The sequence below is a fragment of the Elaeis guineensis genome, chromosome 1, assembly GCF_000442705.2.
Source record: "Elaeis guineensis isolate ETL-2024a chromosome 1, EG11, whole genome shotgun sequence".
NCBI lineage: Eukaryota > Viridiplantae > Streptophyta > Magnoliopsida > Arecales > Arecaceae > Elaeis > Elaeis guineensis.
The window spans coordinates 125,085,997-125,104,760 of record NC_025993.2 but is presented as its reverse complement, the minus strand read 5'-3'; the positions used below and the strand labels follow the sequence as shown (position 1 = coordinate 125,104,760).

General features: G+C 41.8%; 1 protein-coding gene across 1 annotated transcript in view; it reads left to right on the top strand.

Annotated features, from left to right (window-relative positions):
* The window catches only part of LOC105038903 (uncharacterized), a gene marked incomplete at its 5' end in the record, with an annotated part of 40,885 nt that overhangs the window by 7,557 nt on the left and 14,564 nt on the right, over positions 1-18,764 (top strand).

Here is an 18,764-nt window from a genome sequence, read left to right as displayed (position 1 = left end):
CTCAAGTATTCTACCTACGATAAGGAGTTTTATGCAGTAATCCAAGCTTTAAGATATTGGAGGCATTATCTACTACCATAAGAATTTGTGTTGTACTCTGACCATGAGGCCCTTAGATTCCTGAATTTCCAAAAGAAATTGAATCATAGACATGGTAGGTGGGTCAAGTTTTTGTAAGCCTATACTTTTGTTTTGAAACACCATGCAGGTGTAGAGAATCATATTGCTGATGCCCTGAGTCGTTATCATACTTTGCTGTCCACCGTTAGTATAGAAGTTGTTGGTTTTGATAAGGTTAAAGAAAATTATGAGGAGTGTCCAGATTTTGGTGACATACTTACCGCTTTACAAAAGGGGCCATCTAGAGAATATAGTGAATAAACCCTTTAGGATGGTTACCAATTTAGAGAAACTAGACTGTGTATCCCCCGTACATCTTTAAGAGATTTTTTAGTTTGAGAATTTCATGTTGGAAGATTAGCTGGACACTTTGGTAGGAATAAAACTATAGAGTTGGTAGAAGCCCAGTTCTTTTGGCCAAGCTTGAAAAGAGATGTCGTCCGAATTGTTGTCCAATGTAGAACATGTGCCGTGGCCAAGCAGAGAAAACAAAACACCGGCCTATATACACCCTTACCTATATCAGACTGTCCTTGGCAGGATGTTAGTATGGATTTTGTTTTGGGATTACCTAGGACAGCTAGGAAGCATGATTCTATTTTAGTGGTTGTAGATAGATTTTCAAAAATGATCCATTTCTTGTTCTGTTGTCAAACGTCTGATGCATCGAAAGTTGCAAGAATATACTTTGATGAGATTGTTAGACTACATGGATTGTCTAAAACCATTGTTTCTGATAGGGATGTTAGATTTATGAGCTACTTTTGAAAAATTCTATGACACCTTTTAGGCACAAAACTAAAATTTTCTTCTGCCTATCATCCGCAAACAGACGGTCAGACCGAAGTGGTTAATAGGAGTCTTGGAAATCTTTTGCGTTGCTTGATTGGAGAACATATGGGTAACTAGGATCTTTTGCCGCTTCGAGCCGAATTTGCATATAATAGTTCTGTTAATAGGTCCATTGGCATGAGTCTTTTTGAAGTAGTTCATGGATATCAACCTAGAAAATCAATAGACCTCATCCCACTACCCATGCATGCTAGGATTTTCGAATCTGCAGAGTCATTTGCACAGCATGTCAAGAGTCTGCATAAAGAGATCAGTAAAAAAATTAGTATGAGCAATAAAGTTTAAAAACAGAATGCAGATTCTCATCGACGTGTCCAAACGTTTGCAGAAGGAGACTATGTGATGGTTCGATTGAGGCCTGAACGGTTTTTATCCGGAACCGTGAAGAAGTTATATGTCCGAGGAGTAGGTCCGTTTAAGATCATAAAGAAAATCGGATCAAATGCGTATGTTGTGGACCTACCTTCTGATTTTGGGATTAGCTCTACTTTTAACATTACAGATCTTGTCGCCTATAAAGAACCAACTCGGATACCTAATGAGCCATTTGAGCCTGAACCAACCTTTGAGAGCGAGCCTGTCCCTGAGTGTCCACCAGCCAAAATGTCAGCAAAACATGATCAGATTGAGAGAATTTTGGATGAGTAGATCCTCTCCATCCGGAGTCGAGGCTATCAGCGGTATCTGGTCAGATGGTGAGGTTGACCGGAGTCTGAAGATATCTGGATCACTCGAGAAGAGCTGTAATGCATTGATTCCGATCTACTTGAGCATCACCGGAGCGAAATCGACCCACACTTGACAGGGTCGAGTTTTCCTCACCTCGAAAGAATTGGTGCGGACACCAGAGCCATAAAAAATCGGCAACATGATTTAAATTCGATTTGGATCGAAGAAGTCTCATTAGATTGATTATACTTCAGTTATTTATTTTCAGTCAATAAATTTTTAATGCATTTAGCTTTGGGCCCATAGGATCATACTTGGATTTGTCCACGTCACCTTTGGAGCTACTACTCTCCACATGCCAAGAGAAGAAATATGCATGCCAGCGTGTGCCGTGCTCATGCCAAGTTGTGTCAAGCATCAAGCACTCCCATGGAGTTCCATTTCTTTTCTAGAATTCCTTAAGAGTTTTTGGCTACTTATTTTGTTGAGGGCTGATTTCTTTCCTATGGTAGATTATTTTATCACAAATAATGCTTTATTTTTTTGTGGAGGGCTGATTTCTTCCTTATAAAAGGTAAGAGATTCCTAAAGAAACAGGACCCTTAGAGTCCTATAAAAATCCTTGTATCTTTCATGAAGAGGACAATGAATAATTTTACAAACTTCACAAATACTTGTATTAATCGCTCCGAGAGGGAGAGGGTGTGAGATCCAAAATCGTCCCACAAGGGAAAGGTGTGAGGCCCACTTTCTATCGTACTCCTACTTAAAATTCAGTGTTCCTGCGACTCTGATTCGACTCCACTATCTACCCATGCAAGCCTATTCTGCCAAGAGAAGATCTGTCTCCTCCAGAATTTTCATCTATCGTGCTGAGAGGGAGTGATTTCTTATTCTACAGATCATATGCTGTCAAGGACCTTCGTTCCTTAACAGTTGATCTTTGATATTTTTTTTAATTCGATGTTGGTAAAAACCTAGTTCTTTATCGATGGATCTGTTTGGTTAAAAGATTAAGAGCCTTAATTATAGTAGTTTTTTAACTACCACGATCCGGATTCTTATTATCTTGGATTTTTCTCATGGATTTAATGATTTATTTTCTCTCGTTCCATTCATATTTCTTTTTGCATTTACTCGTGAGCATGTTTAATTTCTGCTATCTGTTTATGAAATTCTCTATTGCTAGTTGTTTACTAATCTCTCGATGGCATTCGTCTGTTTCATTTAGATTGATCTCGCTTTAGTTTCGTATCAATCAATCACGCCTCCTGAGCAGAGTATAGACAACTATACTGTCTGTCCTGAGAATAATGAGTCTCTGGCCGGACGTGATTTGTTGTTGATGAACAAAAAAGAGCTTGATCATTAGGATTGATTTTCATTTTCTCTCTCCTTTAGGATTGTCCCGCATCAACAAGGCTCCTGGCACTGAGGGATCGGGGGTGGATAGATGTACACGGCCTTACACCCACATGTCGAGAGGTTGTTCTATGTTTTGAACCCGTGACACCTAGGTCACAATTGGAAGGTTCACCATCTAATGTAATAGTTAAAAATGTGAAGTAAACATAATTATTTGATTGGCTGGATGCTGTTTTCAATCAATGAAACATACTATTTAAAACCCATCTTGAGGGAATACGAAACCTTTCCTTCATTTGTTCTCTTCTCTTGGGCTTGTGCAAGTCTTGCTACTAGGATGATGCATTTTGTGGTCCATCCAAAATCCACGGGCTTTGAGCTCAACCATGGATTTGCTGTCTCTTCTTTGTGACCCATAGTGCCTGTCCTCAACTTAACTCACCATCTATTTCTTCAGCATCCTCATGGCAGCAAGACACAAACATCTATCCCCTCATATATTTTTTTGTATCCAGGGCATAAATCTCTCCATCTTGATCTTTCACTCTCCCTCTCGATCCTTCACTCTCCCTCTCATGTTTGTAGTCAAATATGAAGATACCCACTCCATTGGGTAGGATCTCCCAATCTAGGCACTGCTTCATGGTCGTTTGAGTGCTTTTCTTTTTAATAGCCTGTCCTTTATCATCAAACTAGCATGTAACCCATGCTATCTAGCAGAATTTAATTAAATAATTTAAAAATTACTAGAGAGATGGGGATAAGCAAAATTTATAGCTGTTTTGAACATTACATGATATACAAATGATGATAAGTTTATTTGAAATGATCATTACATGAAAAACTGCTATTATATCCAGGTATAAATGGTATTTAAATACAAAAGCTGGTTTTTTCACAAACGTAGAACTATAATTAAAACTTTTTTTTGTACACAAAAATATTTAATTTGTTTTTTGTTGCTTTGCTTAGGGAGAGCCCAAAGAATTTAATTCAAATAGCAAAAAAAAATAAATGGCTAATGAATAAAATAAATAATGTAATATCGAATGTTCAAAGCACTTACTCTAAGAATTTAATTTTGACGGGGTTATGTTCCGTATATTTTCAATATACTATACTTGATTGGCAATTTTAAGTAGTAGTATTAGTTGAAGCTAAGGTCAAAGAAAGTCATAGGTGATGTTGATGTGACAATGGAATAGGAAAACCTTTTATTTCTTGAAGATATAATTGGAAGCTAAGGTCAAAGAAAGTCTTGGACCTTTTCCCATGGCGTCTGGGCAGCGGAAGTTCTTCCTGGTGGCAATTGACTACTTCACCAAATGGGTCGAAGTCGAACCTTTGGCAAAAATCACAGAAGCTAAAGTGTAGGACTTCGTCTGGAAGTCAATCGTTTGTAGGTTCGGCTTATCCAGAACTCTCATTACTGATAATGGGCGACAATTTGCTGGAGCAAGGTTTGCTGAATTTTGTGAGGACTTAAACATCTCCCATAACTTTACGTCAATAGCCCATCCGTAGGCAAACGGCGAAGCCGAGGTGACTAACGGGACTCTGTTGCAAGGAATCAAGGCGAGACTTGAAAAAACAAATGGAACTTGGGCAGACGAGCTTTATCATGTGTTATGGGCATACCGAACTATCTAAAGACTGCCCATGGGGGAGACCTCCTTTGCCTTAGCCTTCGGAACAGAAGTCGTTATCCCGATTGAACTCAAGCTTCCGTCGGCGCGAGTCGTGGCATTCGACGAGCAGCGCAACTCACAGGATCTCAAGGCCAACCTTGACTTGTTAGAAGAAAAGCAGGAGACAGCTCAAGTTCGGATGGCAGCCTACAAGCAGAAAGTAGCCCGCTACTACAACTCCCGGGTCAAGAGCAAAGCCTTCAGAGTGGGGGACTTAGTACTTCGGTGAGCCGCTGTTTCACAACCTTAGAACCAAGGGAAACTTGCCCCAAACTGGGAAGGCCTATATGGGGTCAGGGAGGTAGTCCGGTCTGGAACATACTATCTAAAAGAGCTCGAAGGTGAGGACCTTCCGCGACCATGGAATTCGAAAAATTTACGAATGTATTACCGGTAACTTTGCCTTAAATAAAAGTTTCATATTCACATATCTTTTCTTTTGGCATAAGCTTATAACGACAAGGAGTAGCTCCTTCAGACAATCGAAACTAAGCGTGTCAGGAACAAGAGGAGAACCTCATCCCGACACGAACGAAGGCCCGGTTATTAAGAGATCGGATAAGGGGAGAGGCCTTTGCAACGGTCCTTATGCGCCCCCACAGCCATGTTAGGAACAGGAGGAGAACCCCATCCTAATATGAGCAAAGTCGAAGATCTGGTTATTAAGAGACTGGATGGGGGGAGAGGCCCTCGCAACGACCCTTACGTGCCCCACAGCTCTGTTAGGAACAGGAGGAAAATCTCGTCCTAACATGAGCTGAAATTGACTGTGTCGGGAACAGGAGGAGAATCTCGTCCTGACACAAACGAAGACCTGATCGTTTAACATCGGATGAGGGGAAAAGCCTCCTCAACGGCTCCTCTACACCCCTACAATCCCGTTAGGAGCAGAGGGAAAACCCTCGCCTAAACGTTAAAAAAAAAAAAGGGAGAGAAAAAGGGAAAGCGGCGAGCTACGCTAGAGATAAGGAAAAAACGAACTACATCTAAGACACAAGGGATCTCGTCTCAACGAGGAAGAAAACTCTTGTCAAAAATCCTCAGTCTCTAAGGGGGAACCCAACACTAGCAGGAGAAAATAGATTTTCTCAAAGTAACGAGAAGTTCAGGCCCCAAGCTCGAACATCGAGAGAAAGCGTTAAATTCGAATGGCCTCGAAAAGACTTTCGGTCATGAACAAAAAGGGCGAATCAACGCGGCGATGACCAGGAACCTTCAAACAACGTCGACATCGAATAAGACAAAAGACAAGAGAAGCTCGGTAAACGACAACTCAGAGCAAGAATAGACAAGGTAATGAGAAAATTCTTTTTCATTTCATTAGTAAAGAGTGCATTACAAAAGCCTTTGAAGGCCAAAAAAAAAAACAACAAGAAAAGAAAAGAATACATGGAACAAAAGGTAAAAGAAGCTCTAAGGAAGCTCGGCTTCTTCAGACTTCGGACTCTCGGTTCCAGCCATTATCAGGGATTGCTTTATGTTCTCAACTTCTTCTTCCAGTTCCTTCTTTCTTAGCAGCATCTCCCGATACATTTGGTGAAACCGCCAGCTTTCGCCCTCCGATTTTCGAAGCCTCTTCCTCAGAATTTTGGACTCCGCTTCTGCATCTTTGACCGCCTACTGCTCATAGGTTAGCTGAATTTTCAGCCGCCGCAGTTCGGCCTTCTCCTTCCCAAGGAATGCGGACAGTTCTTCCATGGTCTCCCTCAAGGATCGGAGCTCGTCGGAGCCTTGAACCGAAACGACCTGGGCTCTTTCGGACAACTGCTTCTGAAGGCGAGCAACCTCGTCGGTCGCCGTCTTGAGCCTCCTTCTGTAGTTGTCTATTTGCTCGCACCAGCCGACTCGGTAAGTGTTGTAATTCGTCTCGGCGTCCTGTAGCTGCTTCTGGAGGTCGGAGAATTTCTTCGACCAGTCCCAGTCGTAGTCAGCCTGAGTTGGAAGCCAGGACGAGCTCCCTTCCAATGGGCCGATCTTCTCCCGTGCAGTCGCCAACTCGACCTCGAGGGAGCTGATCTTGGAAGCTTGAGTCCAAGATCGATCGCTGGCGCATTTTTGGAGTTCCTCAAGCTCCTTCTCGAAGTTGGCCTTCTTCCAGCTGTAGTCCATGAAGTCTTTTTTGTGGAGGTTTCGAAGGCGAGTAACCTCCACGGTGGTTTCCGAATGGCTCTTCCTCAGCCTGTGAAGTTCGTCGTCCATCTTCTTTGATTTCTTCGTTAGGTGACGGACTTTCCTTTTCAGATCCCGGATCATAGACTTCAAAGGAATCCCCTGCGGTAGGGGAAGAGCTTCGGCAGGGCACTGTAGTCGGGAAACAAGAGCGTCACAACGCAAATCATTGCAAGAAAAAAAAAAGAAAAAGAAAGTAGAAGAAGAAAAAGGAGCTCTCTGTAAAGAGGAATCCGATTTCATTGATTGAATAATTCTTAAGTACAAGAGAAAGAAAAAAAGTTGTAACAAAGAAAAAGTTCAAAATTAGAGGTCTCGGACCTCTGGAGCAGAAGTGGAGGAGCTCGATGCCTCCGGAAGGTCGGTCACGGCAGCTACGACAGTTGAAGAGGTCCTGACTGGAAGGAGACCGGCAGCAGCTTCGGAAGGTCCGGCTTCATCGTCGGACGCTTCATCCAGGAAGCTGAGGTCGAGTTCAGAAAACTTCCCGACCACCTTCTCCTGGCAAAGCTCGAAGCCTTTGATAAAGGCGGCTTGGCCGAACTTGATATTCAGATCCCTCATCTCGGAGAAGGTCTTGAACTCCTCCACTGCTTGGGCCCTTGCCTCCGAGACTAGGGTCGGGATCTGCTCCTTCAGCTTGGAGACCTCGGCCTCTGCCTTCCTTCTTTCCTCCTCCAAAGCAACCTTCAGATCCGTCGAAGTTTGTTCCTCCTTCTGGAGCGCCTCTTGGAGACTCGTGACTTTGGCGACCTTCTTCTTAAGACGGGCAGCCTCAGCCTGGCAACCTTCCTCCACCTGGGCCGCTTCCTTTGTATTTTTCATCGCCTCGATATTGGCGATGAGTTGGTGTCCAATCTGCAAGAGCGGCCAGGAAGTCAATATGAAAGCTAAGGAATGAACTAAGTGAAGAAGCGAAAGGAAGAAAAAAATAAATCGATCTACCTCAAGAAAGGACTCCAGAGAGTCCCAAACCCGCTGTTCAGGATCGGCATGGACGATCCTGTGGACGATCTCGGGCAAAACGCACCCGTCGACCAATTTTTTTATTAAATCCCTGTTGTTGAAGGGATTTTCCCCCGGATCCTCTTCGGAGCCGTTAGACCCTTCGATGGCAGTCCTGCTGCTGCTGATCTTGCGGGCCACCATCTTTTTCCTTCTCTTCCTTTCGGCCCCCGGTGTCTCCTCGGGATGAGACTCTGGAGCGGGAACCTCGGCCGGAGGGCTTCTTGAAGAAGCTCGGGGGACTGCGGGCTCGACGTCGGAGGGGGCATCAACGACAATGGCCGCTTGGGCAAGCACGGCCGAGTTTGTCTCCTCTACCCTCGCCTTCTTCGCCGATCCAAAAGTTGCGGCGCCTTTCCTCTTGTGGGCCTTGAGACCTTTGGCTAGTATCTAAGCTGCGTCTGCGTCCATATCTGCAATGAAAAAAGATCGGCACAGCTTAGAAACAGAATAAGAGAAAGAGGAAGCAGCGAATGACTTGAGAAAGAAAAAATACCGGCAGGGTTGAGAGGGCTCAGACCAACATTGAATAAAAGTTGCTCCTTCAGAAGGTCGGGGAGGAGAGGAGCTGGATAAGTCTTAAGTTTATTGGAGGCTTCAAGGTCGTCCTTTCCCAGGCTAGAAGCCCGACGGACGGAGTCCCTTAGGGAGCCCCAGGGCAACCCCAGCATCAGGGTCGGACATCGGACGTAGAAGTACCTCTCCTTCCAGTTGTGGATAGAAGAGGGGGCATCTTTTAGCAACCCCTTTCTACCGAACTGGGGGGAGAAGTACTACCAGTCCTTTGCCGAAGGGTGACGCTTAAAGGTATAAAAGTTTCTAAATAAGGGAAGAGTTGGTCGGACTTCAACTAAATAACAGAGGGAAAGAAATCCTATCAGAAACCTAAAGGAGTTCGGCGTTACAGAAACTAGAGAAATTTTTAAAAAGTGAAAAAGAGCAACAACAAAAGGTGGGAGTGGAAGTCAAAGCCCGACGCGGAAGGCTTCTTGGTATAAACAAAAGCGGCCAGGGGGAGGGGCGCTGGCCCAGTCAGTTGGCCCGGAAAGCTCAAGCTCATACTCTGGAAGAACCCCGTACTGAATCCTAATCAGTGAGAGTTCGTCCGAGGTCAAAGAGCTGGGAATGGTGTCTGGTACAAAGACTGGACGAGGTTCGATCCTAAGTACGGGTTCATATACAGTATTAGGATTTTGGGGGTTGGAGCTGACGAACTTCTAGAACCGCTAGAGGAGGAAGTGTTGGAGGATATTTTGAATCAAATGAAAATCTCGAAAAAATTGAAAAAAATAGGAAACAAGGCGCTTGCGGAGAAACTAAACGGACGGAATGCAGAGGAGGAAAAATGGAAGAACAGCAAGAAAAAGAAGGGTTCCGAAACTAACCTAGGCTGGTCCGAGAGGTGCAGGAGGGCAGAGAAGGCGATGGAGGTTGACCTGAAGGGCGCCTAAGACTGAGAGGGACGTCAGAGGAGGACGAAGCTCTCGGAGAAGAAGAGGGGACCGAAGAAAAATCTCAGGCAAGGTGAAACCCCTGAAGGAGGGGGACGGGTCTAAATAGACCTCAGGATCCGACGCAATAATGATTGCAGATCTCCTTTGGCCGACCTACAACCGCCGCGTGTCCCACTTGTCGTGGCAGACAGCTGATGACTGACAGAATCATTATTGCGCCGTATCTGGGGCGACGCTCCAGCAGAAATTCCAAAAAATCTTTTCGGATCGCCTCGATTTGAAAAGACTCCAGCACCGGCGCGCCAAACGCCAAAATATCTGGAAACAATCGAGTACGAAAATCAAGGGGGCAACTTCGGCTGTGAAAATTTCTCTATACTTCATTCGAAACCCGAACTCAAAAGTAGGGGGACTAGTATTAGGTATAAAATAACCCCAGCTGAAGTTCGTAAGAGGCCAATCCTCGCAGGACTCTTCCGACTTCCGACTTTGTGCGGCATCTTTCTGAACTCTCCCGACCGTCCGAGCTTCCACAGTACCATCCGGACTCCTCCAGCAGCCGACCTTCCACAGTGTCCTCCAGATTCCTCCAACGGACGAACTCCTACCGTATCCTCCAGACTTCTCCAATAATGAGCTCTTTCAGTCGTCTATCGGATTGCTTCAAATGCTCTCTGGGCTTCACTATCAGTCGATTTTCTACAGTGATCGATTACTCTCCGAATCTCTTCCAGACTTCCTCCTGTCACGATCGACTTTACTCCGAGCCTCTTCCAGACTTCGTCAATGTCCGGGCTTCTCTAGCAGCAGGACTTCTACAGTAACTAGACTCCATCCAAGTTTTTATGGTGGTCGACCGCTTTTCGAATTTCATCCGAGCTTCTACAGTAAGCGAATTCCGTTCGAACTTCTATTGCAAGCGGACTTCATCCGAGTTTCTACGGTAACCGATCTCCATCCGATATTCTACAGTAAGCGGCCTCCTTCCGGACTCTTACAAGAATCGGACTGCGTCCGCACTTCTACAGCGGATGGATTTCAGACGAACTTCTACAACGGATGGGCTTCAGCAGTTGGATTTCTACAGTGACCGACTGTCTCCGGTGTCTTCCGTACCTCTCCAGCCATCAACCTTCAATAGCGTCAATCGGACTTCAACAGTGCCAACCAGACCCCTCCAACAGACAAATTCCCTCCGGACCCCTCCAGCGGTCGACTTTCCACAGTGTCCTTCAGACTCCTCCAGCAGACGAACTTCCACAACGCCTTTCGAATTCTGCTATCGGTCGACCTTTTGTCGGATTCCTCATGCAACCGGACCTCTCCAGCAGACAGTCTTCAGACAAGCTTCTACATCAGACAAATTGCAGACGGACTTCTCTAGCAATCGGACTCCAGCTGGATTTCTCCAACAGAAAGTTTCCGTCCGGGCTTCTACAGCAGATGACTTCCGTCTGCAGCATCAATGCCTAAGGCACCCAACAACAGTTAACCCGTCAGCAACCTCGGAAACATCCGAGCTTCTCTTAGATTGCTGAGACAGAGAGCTATTCCGCTCCACCAGACATCCCAACCGAGCTTCAACCGTCCGACCTGAACTCTCCGACAAGTCGTGACAACAGACACCACTACTCTTCGTAACAAACTCTACGTGGCCCCGAACGGCCACTACCAGATAGTTACGGACGTCGCTGTCAATCAATTACGTTCTCTCGTCTATAAAAAAGACCCCCCCAGATACGTTCTCCTCTAAGCTCTAAGCATTATCTCTAAACTCTGCTAAAATCCCATTCGAGTGCTCCATTTCTGTTGAAGCAGAGTACTGACTTGAGCGTCGGAGGGTCTTGTCGGAGCACTCCCAACTCCGATTTAGATTTTCCTTGCAGATCCCGACGGCGGCTGTGATCTCGACTCCAGCTTCTCGGACATCGGCAGAATTCTGCACCAACAACAATATATCTCATTATCAGATAGAATAGAACCTATGGGGTCACACACAAAAGAAATTTTTGACTGATCAGATGGTTAAGTTGCGATTATGAATTATAATCGGATTTAATCATCAATATGATTGATAATTAATCCGATGCAAAAGTTGCAATTAAGTAACATACTAAGAGTTAGTAAGTTATAGGAGGATTAATTAGCAATTGGATTGCTAATTGGTTCAATTTGATTAGGCAATGGGACTTGGATCAAGTCTAATTGAATTGGATTCAATTTGACTTGACTTGGGTTTGATTTAATCAAGTCTAATTAGATTATGAGATAACTCAATTGCGAGAGAGATCAATTTCTAATTAGATTAGGATTTGGGTGCCATCTAATTCCTAATTAAATTAGGATTTAATCTAGAGAGATTGGGCTCCTAATTGGATTAAGATTTCAATCTCTTTAGGTGTTATCAACTCTTAATTGGATTAGGATTGATTAGAGTTTGATTTGGTTTAAACTAGGCACAAAAAGAAAGCCCAATTTGATTGGGATTCCTTCTCCCCTTGTGCCATATAAAAGCCCCACGCCCCTTTTATTATTTGTGCTGATTTCCTTGGTTTAAGCTTGAAGAAGTCCATGCCAATCCACGCCCACGCGATCTTTGTATTTTGCGTGAAGAGTTCCATTGCCAAAACACCTTTCTTACATGCCCACAAAACAGGGGTTGTGGCCGCCCCAAAGATTGCTATCCAATCTCTACTTCAAGCCCTAATCCACGCCAATTAAAAGGGGGTTTTTAACGTTGGAAAGGCTGCTGGTTTGCATGACGAAAAATCAGAAGTTTGCATGAGAAAAAGAGAGGAAGAAAGTTTTCCTCATGGGCTGAAGAAAAGGAAGAAGAGTCTTCCTTCTTGTGCATGGAAAAGGGAGAGGAAGATTTCCTACTTGGAGGCATGGAAGAAAAGAAGAAAAAGGTTTTCTTCTATGGCGTGAAAAGGGAGGAAAAAAAAGAAGGATCCGGAATTTTGAAGGGAGAAACGTTCTCTCTTATGTATGGAAGAAAGAGAAGAAAGTGTTCTCATAATCTCCAGCATAGAGATCTTCATCCTCTTATGCTTCTTCTTTAAAAGAGTCTTGAGAGAAAAAAAGAGTCATCTTCAACTGTCAAGCTGCGATCTCTGCAAGGGAGCTAGAACTCCGCTGAGATTAAAAAACTTCTGATCAGATCAAGATCTTGTGTGGATATCTGTAGAGGTCTGATACTTGTGTGGCTTCAAGGGACCTTCTGAAGACATCCAAGATCATCAGTTCGTAGGTGAAGATTGGCCCATGCGAAGATCTAGACTTGAAGAGGAAAAACGAAACAGGTATGCGATCCGATCACATATTTTATTTTCAGATTAAAAATCAAATTATATTGTTTTTCTGCATATGAACTAGATCCTTAGGTGTTTTGATATGATCTATGCATGTTATGATTAAAAGCATTTTAATCTATTATTCTGCTGTATATTTTAAAAAATTTTTGAAATCTACATGCACCAGCATCTTAAAAATCTCAACAGTGGTATCAGAGCCCCGGGTTCATATGTATGAAAATTAACATGCATGATTTGAAAAGTATTTTCATAATCTATTTTTTATTCATACATGAGACGTATGGCTGATTATTTAGATCTGAAATTTGTTTAGATTTGATTTTGTAATTTGTATATGAGATATATGAAGGATTATTCAAATCTGAAAATTATTTTAGATTTGATTTTTGATTCGTATATATGATATATGAAAGCATGCTTAGGTCTGAAATTAGTTTCTATGATATGAATTTTGTTCATATATATATATATATGATATGTTATTGCATGTTTAGATTTAAAATTAGTTTTTATGACCTGAATTTTATTCATATATATATGATATATGATTGTATGCATGATCTGAACATTGTTTCGAGATCCAAAATTTATTTTTCATGCAAAGAATTTAGATCTAAAAATTTAGATTTAAGATCTGAAATTTGTGTTTGTGCATGATGGATTAGTCATGGATAGATTTAATTAGGTCATGTAATTGGATTACACCTAGAGTCTTTGATTTGAACATAATAGATTTAAATCGATTTAGCAGTTGATCAAACCGAATCAAGTATTGATTAAGATTAGGTCAATAGAGCTTAAGATCATACAATCGTTGTTGATCGAATCAATTGACATCCATATATAGAATCGATTAACCTAAGGATCTAATTCGGCTCTGTGGTTCGAGCCTGATTCGCCTAAGCTAATCTATTTGAAATCAATTGACCAATTGATGTCTAAGGCAAGTAATTGAGAGGTGGTTATTTAATTAGGACCCTTGATCTATCAAGGGGGAACCTCCCATCGATCTTCACTTGGTCAATTTGAAAGATTGAGTCTTGAATGTGGTTGTTTGGTGGTTTGGTTTAGCCCATGCCAATTAGATCAGTCATGTGATGACTGATTAGATGAGATCTGAATTAAACTTACTCATAAATATCAAGTCTAATGATTTTCTACCGCTGTAGATGTGCGGGCATGCTACCGGCGTTGATTGTTCTCGGTTGGTTATAGTGGTTCAGTTGCATCGAGAACACACAATCACTCTATTAGCAAAGAGTTACTTCAGAGCAAAGATGGGGTTGGGCTCAATAACTGTCAGTGAGAGACCCAATGACGGCTTTGCACCTGCTTGTGAATGGTGGGTCTGACTTAACTAAGGAGTGTGGTCAATAACTATCAGGTGAGCCCACATAATTTGGAGATTGAGTCACTGCAACATACTTAGAGAAGCATCTGGATAAAGAATTATCCACGTATCGGTATGCGTGTTATCAATAACTGCTAGATGAGGTGCACGATGTCGGTGGGACGGCAGCACCCACTAAAAATTCATTTGTCGCGTTAGGGTTTTTGTTTCTCTATCCGAAGAGTGAGTGATCCGAGAAAATAGGAGGAGCCTATTTGCTTTTAAAAGTCCTTAGAGCAAATATTAAATCAAGTACAAACATCTAACTAGAATCTTTACTTTTTGTGGTTTATTATGTTAGCTTCCAACTCTCCAACTCAAATCTTAGATATCAACTGTTTAATCGAAACTGATTACATAGACTAGCTCAGAAATTTATGAATCGTTCTTAGTTTCAAAAAATTAAGCCATATTCTCGATCAGGATATCTGTGTTACCAGTTCGTTCAATCCATAGTCAATGAGCTATTCTTAATAAGTGGATGGATGATGACTATAAAGGGAGGTGTTTTATATTGGCGTCCATGTCGGATGAACTCCAATATATGCATGAAAATATGGACACTATCAAGCACATGCTGACTCATCTGCAAGAGTTGTGAGGTGATTAGAGTTGCACAACGCATGAGATGCACGATGGACAATTTATCCATGATCACTAATTGACAATGATCAAGGATATTGAGTAGCTTGATAAGCTTGACATGACCATGCATAAGAAATTGCTAGTGGATTTGATCTTGCGATCTCTTTTTGTTTTGTATGGACAGTTTATGGTAAACTACTATATGAATGACCATGATAGTGTTTTATCTGAATTGATCAATATGCTGATAATTAAGGAACCTTGAAAAGTTCAAAGGTACATACTTGGAGAGCCTAAAGAAACAAAGACACGCTTTGAGAAGGCATGTCGCAATTGTTCAAAACTGATCTTACGGTTTTCTCCTCTCAGTCGAGTATTAGACTCTAGTACCTATTTATACACTTCATTGTCGGGTCTATGAGAAGGTAGAGGGCCGAGGGAAGGTGAAGTAACCCTTCAAGTCGGCAATGGGACCAGAGTTGCTGCTGTGGCCAGAGATACATATCCTTTGCGATTATTGTCTGAATTTAGTTATTAGAGACAGTCTCTATCATTTATATGGTGATGCATCTGTGATGTATTCGAGCAAATAGTGAATGTCATTGGGTCTGAAAGATCCAGAGTTGAGATAAATCTAAAGTATATAGGGTTTCTTAGGCTAGGTCATTTAGGAGAAGAAATAATTAACAGACTGGAGAAATATGGACTTTTGGGCTCATTGACTGCTGAGTCATATCTAGTATGTGTATCATCTTTTTGAGAAAAAATGATCAAGTTGCTCTTATGGGATAAAAAAAAAAGACCACTGAGATACTTACATTGATACACATTTGATGTGTGCGGCCCATATGATGTGCCAGTCAAGTGAGGTTGTCTCTACTTTCCTTTATCGATGATCATTCACGGTATAGGTATGTGTATGGGATACAAATTTGAACTCTTTGAAAAGTTTAAAAAATTCAGATGTGAAATAGAGAAGCAAACCAAAAAAATTCTAAAGATACTTCGATCAGATCGAGGATGCAATACGAAAGTAAGAAATTTCTAGATTATCTCATGACAATGGCATAGTTTTATAGTGGACCCTCCTAGTACACCTCAGCTCAATGGGGTATTTGAGAGGAAGATTAGGACGGTATGAGATATGGACCGATCTGTGATGAACTTCACTGATTTATCTTTATTTTTTTAGGGACATGCTTTTTTTTTTGAAATTTACCTATTGAATAGGGTTTTCTCTAAATATGTTCCTACTATATCGTATGAGATTTGGCATGGTAAGAAATCGAGTCTTGATCATCTCAAGATTTAGGAATGTCTAGCCTGTGTCAAGCGACAGTCGGCGGATATGTTAGAGGTTAGGTCTATGAGAATTCATTTCATAGGGTATCCTAAAGAGTTTGGAATACTATTTCTTTTTGAAAGATCACAATGTGATTGTGAGTCATCATGTTATCTTTTTGAAAAAATAGTTTATCCAAGATGAAGCAGTGGGAGAAAAATTGAGCTCGAAGAGACAGTCTCTGAAGAGCAATAAGTCAGGATCTATAGAACCTATTCATGATGAGCCAGTACATATAGTACCTCTTCCACCTTGAAGATCTAGTAGGATCTCTCATCTTCCTGAAAGGTACTCAGGTATGCTTATAGAAGATGTAGAGTGTTTCTCATGGGAGATAGAGAATATAGAGATGATCCCAAAATCTACAAGAAGGCGATGTTGGACATCAACTTCGAGAAAAGGATGTGAAATAGCTTTTCTGATTGGATATCTTGGGAAGATATCTGTATGAAGTAGCCTATGGATTTTACTTCTTATAATGAAGATCACAAAGTCTGCAAGCATCTCGGAGTTGGAACACTCGTTTCAATGATGTGATTAAACTGTTTGATTTCATCAAGAACAAGGAGGAATTATGTGTTTATATAAAGGTCAGTGGGAGTGCTGTCAAGTTTTTCGTAATGTACGTGGATGACATCCTCCTGATTGAGTGTCCCATGCTGACATCGGTTAAAATGTAGTTGTATATAGAATTTTCTATGAAAAATCTAGGGCAAGCATCCTATATTCGGAGAATATAAAGATTTATGGAGATAGATCTAAGTGGATGCTTGGATTTTTATAAAAAAGTACATAGAGGAGATGCTGAAAAGATTCAGCATAGAAAACTCTAAGAGGGGTCTGCTATACTATTGGGCATAGGAGTATGCCATGCTATGTACTCGACCTGATATAACCATTGTTGTGAGTATCATGAGCAGATATCAGTCGAATCCAGGCTAGAAATGCTAGATTGCTGTAAAAACATCCTTAAGTATTTGAGGATTAAGGATTTGTTCTTGATCTTTGAAGAAGGATCAGAGTTAGAAGTGGAAGGATACACGCATGTTGATGTTAGAATGTCTACATCAGGATATATTCTTGTGTAATGTTGATTTGATATGTTGGAAGGGTTCTAAGTAACCGATCAATGGAAGCTGAGTACGCTGTAGATGTGTAGGATGCATTCTGATTCTAATGTTGGTTGCAAAACTGGACGTCATACCATCAGATATAATGATATTATACTGCAAAAATAATGGCGCCTTAGCCCTTGCTAAGGAGCCAAAGTCTCACCATAAGTTCAAGCACATAGAGTGGCAGCATGCGCGACTACCTCGAGTAGAAATATATAGACATGCAGAGAGTAGACCCCATATGGGATGTGGTAGACCCATTGGTTAGGTCACTTAGCTAGCCGAAGATCGAAGCCTGTCTTGTGAAAATAAGGCTTAGGTATATGGCAGAGTGGCTTTAATGCAAGTGGGAGATTGTTAGATGTATGTCCTAGAAGCCAATCTTGACTGACGCATATCATATTTTTAGGACATGATTTTGTATTTGACGGGCAGTTTTATTTTCATTCATGTTGCATGTGTCCATGAATCGTCTAGAGGATTAACAAGATGATGACACATTCTTAAAGAGTTAAAAATTTGAGGCATGTGGCATTGATGGTTAATTCCTAAATTGCTCCCAGTCTAGGATCATCATGGGGATGGTGATTGATCCAGATAGATTGATGCACGGATCGCTTCCTCCGAACAGATGAGCTCGAGTTTGCAATGTAGGGACACTGGAGTGAATGCAGGTGGTTGTCAGAGAGCATGACCAACATGAGAAGTTATATGGATGTCTGCTCACTCGTTAGTGACTTTTTCGATGTTGCAGTTGTGTGAATAGTTTTTTGATCTGTGGTGCCACGATTACTAATAGTGAGGCTGCTGGAGTTTGACTATGCAGAAATATTGCCTCAATGAGTCCTTGTAGTGGATGTTGGTGATAATTGATCCACTGTAGGAGCAGGATGCACATTTAGATGGGATCTATCGATCTTAGTAGAAGGGAGTAGTCATATGAGATTTAAGAGGCTGAGTCCTTAAGTCTATGGCCATAGCAATGTGATTGATAGAAAAGAGTTTCTATGAGAATCACAGTCGGACTTGAGCTAATTGAATCTATTATATGACTGATGTTGAGGTTTGTTGATTTATCTATGACCTGCTATCTGGTCGGGACTCACGATAGAGGGACTGAATCACGGTTACTGCATCTAAAGGTTCATCACTTTTATTCTGCTGGATTGCCGCTACATACTGCTAGATGTCACTAGTGGATTGTGAGACCCACGAGTATCATCTTGATGATCGATGATTTTTGATGGGCAGAGTTGGAATTGTTCCAACCTATTAAAAGGAGTTTCGATGGTTTTGTGATGGGGATTACAATATATCTCACTATCAGACAGAATAGAACCTATGGGATCACACAAAAATTTTTGACTGATTAGATGGTTGAGTTGCGATTATGAATCGCAATAGGATTTAATAATCAATATGATTGATGATTAATTTAATGCAAAAGTTGCAATTAAGTAATCCACTAAGAGTTAGTAAGTTGTAGGAGCATTAATTAGCAACCGGATTGCTAATTGGCTCAATTGATTGAGTAATGGGATTTGGATCAAGTCTAATTGAATTGGATTCAATTTGACTTAGATTTGATTTGATCAAGCCTAATTGGATTATGAGATAATCTAATTGCAAGAGAGATCAATTCCTAATTAGATTAGGATTTAATCTAAAGAGATTGGGCTCCTAATTGGGACTAGGA